The sequence below is a fragment of the Palaemon carinicauda genome, chromosome 9 (assembly GCF_036898095.1).
Source record: "Palaemon carinicauda isolate YSFRI2023 chromosome 9, ASM3689809v2, whole genome shotgun sequence".
Lineage (NCBI taxonomy): Eukaryota > Metazoa > Arthropoda > Malacostraca > Decapoda > Palaemonidae > Palaemon > Palaemon carinicauda.
The window spans coordinates 28,397,902-28,403,281 of record NC_090733.1 but is presented as its reverse complement, the minus strand read 5'-3'; the positions used below and the strand labels follow the sequence as shown (position 1 = coordinate 28,403,281).

The 5,380-nt window shown below is 33.3% G+C and overlaps 1 long non-coding RNA gene across 1 annotated transcript in view; it reads right to left on the bottom strand.

Moving 5' to 3' along the window:
- Positions 1 to 822: 822 nt before the first annotated feature.
- The window catches only part of LOC137646768 (uncharacterized), a 39,584-nt gene continuing 35,026 nt past the window's right edge, over positions 823 to 5,380 (bottom strand). Inside the window, exon 3 of the long non-coding RNA XR_011045455.1 lies at positions 823 to 1,297. This is a non-coding gene — a long non-coding RNA (uncharacterized lncRNA). The remainder of the gene's footprint in view (positions 1,298 to 5,380) is intronic.

The following is a 5,380-nucleotide window of genomic DNA, read 5'->3' as shown; positions in this document are numbered from 1 at the left end:
GAGATCAAAGACCTTTTAATGCAAGGGGTGGGGGAGCTAAAGAGAGGTCAAAGAACTTCTAATGCAAGGGGTGGGGGAGCTAAAAAGAGGTCAAAGAAATTCTAATGCAAGGGGTGTGGGAGCTGAACTTCTAAGGCAAGGGGTGGGGGAGCTAAAAAGAGGTCAAAGAACTTCTAATGCAAGGGGTGGGGGAGCTAAAAAGAGGTCAAAGAACTTCTAATGCAAGGGGTGTGGGAGCTAAAAAGAGGTCAAAGAACTTCTAATGCAAGGGGTGGGGGAGCTAAAAAGAGGTCAAAGAACTTCTAATGCAAGGGGTGGGGGAGCTAAAAAGAGGTCAAAGAACTTCTAATGCAAGGGGTGGGGGAGCTAAAAAGAGGTCAAAGAACTTCTAATGGAAGGGGTGTGGGAGCTAAAAAGAGGTCAAATAACTTCTAATGCAAGGGGTGGGGGATAGATGTCGCCAGCGAGGCTTTGGGGAAGGCGCGGCGGCGTCTGTGTTCTTTCTGATGCGTAAACTGAATTAAATACAAGTAAAAACATGGCATTAAATTTGGTGCTTCATATCGGGTCACTCGCTTCGTTTGAGATAATAAAAATTCAAAATATGCTTTTGTTTTTTAAATCCTCGATTTAAAATCACTATTGGAAAGTAACAGCTTGAAAAATATTTTCGGATATAAATATGTTTGAAAATTATGATTCAAAATCTGTCATTCTGAAGTAAATGATCAAGAACATTTTAGTAACAAAAGCAATTAAGCGTAAATTAATTTTTCAGAAAACAAATGTTCCAAATGATTGATCTAATATACTTAGGCTACACAAAACAACAGTTATCTTAAATAGAACTGTTATATGATATTAATAACAATAATGAATTAGGAACAAAGCTAATTAAATGAATCAAGATGCCAATAAATTACAATGGAAGAGCTTGTCTGAAGAACTAAGATAAAATATTCTACCTAATATCATGAATATGACACGACGTCCTTGATGGCGTTAGATATCATCATACCCTTTTTTAATAAATTACATCATAGATCAACTCTCGAGATACGAACCCGTGTCTGAAATCACTCCTTTCATAACAGGTGCATCTCAAGGAAAACAACTGTAAACAGTTTATAATGATAAAACAATTGAAGATATTCAAATGCAATACTTTTTTTATTGCTCACCAGTAGCCGGGGAAAGCGACGGCTGTCCACTTGTTTCATTCGTCCAACATCGTCATCAGGAAAACTTCTGGATTTCAGCAACGCTCGATTTACACTTCTTTCTAGTGATCACCAATCTGTAGGTAGATAGAGCACAACCTCAATAAACTTCGGTTTATCTTCACAGTACTTTCATTCAAATTTTCACATACAGTTTCATGAAATGATATCTGATCCTAAAATAGTGCCCCATATATTATTATTATTATTATTATTATTATTATTATTATTATTATTAGTATTATTATTATTATTATTATTACTAGCTAAGCTACAACCCTACTTGAAAAGATATATGCCATAAGCCCAAGGACTCCTACAGGGAAAAATAGCCCAGTAAGGAAAGGAAATAAATAAATGATATAAGAAGTAAAGAAAAATCTAGATAAAATGTTTTAAAAACATTTACAACATTAAAACATTAAAAAACAGAGGGCACGAACTTCAAGCTACCACTTCTGTATTTGGGCAAAAGCACAACAAAGACGATGTTGGAGCAATTCAGTAATACTGTACATACCAGCATGCATGCTCTGGTAATTTGTTTCCAAAAGATAGTTATTGGTTATTACGACATATAGGCCTGCTCCCCTATAAAATCAAACCCAATTTCAATATACTGCCAGTCTATGGAGATTGCGAAGGGCTTTCAAGAGGCTATGTAGTTTCTTACCGGTTTGCAAATACCCTTTATACAGTAGTGTGGCTACCTGTGATCTACACTCGAGACCATGAGTGCGAGTAGCACTTCAGTTCTTTCTTCGTTTGGATTAAAGATACCTGTTAAATTTTACCTTCTTTAATGCACAAAAATCAGTAAAATGTCTTAAATACAAATGGAAGAACTTTTTTGCTTTCAAATTACTAAGCTATTTTGTCCCACAATTGAATTGAAAATCTATCATGAGCCTCTTACAGACTTTCATTTCTTTCATCCTCCCTAAAGCAACCCACTTTTGTCATTTTCTTCTAATTAACATCACTCTTTATCACAGCATGAATGACTCACTGGGTTTGACACCAAATAATTTCAAATCAATTAGTCACTAGGTGAACTAACGCGTTCTCCAGTCTCCACACACCTTAAATGGTCGACTAACACTCCCACCTCGTCGAGGACTGTTGAACTAAATGATTGTTCAACAAAACCCGTCCATAGTGTCTGTATGTAAAACGAACCTTTTGAACCAAGAAACAAAATACTATACTGCACTAGCTACAACTCAGGACGGATATTGTTTTTGAGATCGGCATTGTCCCTCCATGATGTCGCTCACTATCACGCAGTTCACTGAAATGTTGCTACATTTAATAGCATAATTAAGAAGGCTAAATGATAGCTGTGTCTTTTCTATTGTATATATTACCATGAAATTTCGCAGGAACAGAGAAACTGTTTCACATCAATCCTTGAAATTTTCATTTGGATATGTGAATTATTCTAGGAACAATTTACTCCACCGCTAAAAATAACCATTCAGCCCATTCCAAAATAAACTTTTTTCAGTGGCTTCTCTATGACAGATATCAACATGAAAATTGGTATAGAGAAAGTAAATATCCATCCCATAAATCCCTGAAGATTTCATTTAGATATGTGAAGTATTCTACGAGTAATTTACGGCGCCACCGAACATCAACTTCCCGCGGATATCGAAATAGGACTACTGTGACTTTCCTATGGTAAGTATCAATACGATAATTGGTATGAAAGTAGTTCACATAACACGCATCAAACCCGGTATGGACATGAAAATTGGCAGAAACAAAGTTTATATATATATATATATATATATATATATATATATATATATATATATATATATACAGCATATATATATATATATATATATGTGTGTGTGTGTGTGTGTAATATATATATATATATATATATATATATATATATATATATATATATGTATATATACATATATATATACACATATATATAATACATATATATACATATAAATAATACATATATATTTATGTATATATACATATGTATATATATACACATATATACAAAATAAATAATACATATATATATATGCATATATATATATATATATATATATATATATATATACCTGAATAATCTCTTAAAACTTCAATTGAATATATCTTTTGGTATAGGGGTTATTTGCCCCACCGCCGAAAATATCAGCTACTCTCCCCACACCCGGCGATAATAATAGAGGATGACTGGGCTATGGGTTGGGTGAGATTCGTTAGCGAAAATTTTAGCATTTCATATTAAGCCAATCACTTCGTTAGCGACAATAACGTTATGAATATAAGCAGCAATTCAGAATATGAGTTGAGTCGGAAACAGTGCAGATTCTCGTGAATTTAACCTTAAAAGCTATTAACTGATTAGGTATATATACAGTATATTTATGTATGTATGTATGTATGTATGTATGTATATTATTATTATTTTAACTAGCTAAGCTACACCCCTAGTTGGAAAAGCAGGATGATATAAGCCCAAGGGCTCCAACAGGAAAAAGAGCCCAGTGAGGAAAGGAAATAAATAAACATATGAGAAGTTATGAACAATTAAAATAATATATTTTAAGAACAATGAGAACAATAAGAACTATATGTATGTATGTATATGTGTATGTATGTATGTATATATATACATATATATATATATATATATATATATATATATATATATATATATATATACTGTATACATATAAATATAAATTTTACTGTATAATGAATACATAAGGGTTTTTTCCTCGTTGCAGGGTTCCCAGATGCTCTAGAAAGGGTTGTCCATCCAGTTTTTCGTAAGTATTTTTTGGAACATGTTGCTAGGCCCTGCCCTGCCATACCAATACTCAAGGGCCTTATGTGCTTGTCAATGCTTAGTAGTCAACGATAAAAAAAAAAAAAAAAAAAAAAAACTTTCAATGATTAGCAATGAAAAAAAAAGGAAAAAAATAGGCTTATGTGCTATTCAATGCTTAGCAGCCAACGAAAAAAAAAAAAAAAAAAAAAAAAAAAAAAACTATTTCTATGACTGAATTTAGTTTTGCCGTCCATGATCTAAACTAGCAAGAATCCGGGAAAAATTCTGGCTTCAAATTTCAGCTCTCATTAATGATAATGAATTATGGAAATTGCGCTTTTATTGGCGTTGGTGCTGAGAATTCTATTCATCACCAAAATGGAAGTGGAAGAGACCCTTAGAATTGTATTATGGCGGTGAAGAAGAAGGTTAAAAAGTGGTTGCAGATAGGGACTGAAGGGACGCTAAAAGGGCCCTTCAGATATGCCTACAGTGCACCGCATGCTGGCTTGAAATATCCATTGTTTTCTGAATATCGATATGAATATCTCGAAGAAAAAAAAATGCCGTGAAGACATCAAAAGCCCTTTCACTAAACAAGTTTTAGATACGTTATCTACTGCGATAACAAATACAGATAATTGATGATGATAAATACAGATGACTAAAGATACCAAATACAGATAATTGATAACAAACACATACAATTTACGATAACAAATACAGATATTTGATGATAAATACAGATAACTGATTATAACAAATACACATAATTAATGATACAGATAATTGATGATAACAAATACAGAAGACTGAATATACCAAATGCAGATAATTGACGATAACCAATTCATATAATTTATGACAACGAATAGTGATAATTGATGATAAATTCATATAACTGATTATAACAAACACACATAATTAATGATAATAAATACAGATAATTAATGCACGTCTAACACTGTCCTCATTTCCAAGAGCTTTATGCTTTGGGTCCTGATAATGGCCTACGTGTATCACGAACTTTGACATTTTGGTTCTTAAAAGCATTTAAACTGAAATGACCGCATGCTTATTGTCTGTCCGCCCACTTTGGGTGCTAATACGCCCGTAATCAGTTATAGTCAATTCTTTTTAGTGAGGCAGATTTACACCGACTCGCAGGGGTGCCCTTTTAGCTCGGAAAAGTTTCCTGCTTGCTGATTGGTTGGACGAGATAATTTTAACCAATCAGATAGCAGGAAACTTATGAGAGCTAAAAGGGCACCGCTGGGAGTCGGTGCAAATCCGTCTCAATAAAAAAAAAAATTGGTATGGTAGTTTAGGGTCCTACTAATGATGATGAACATTA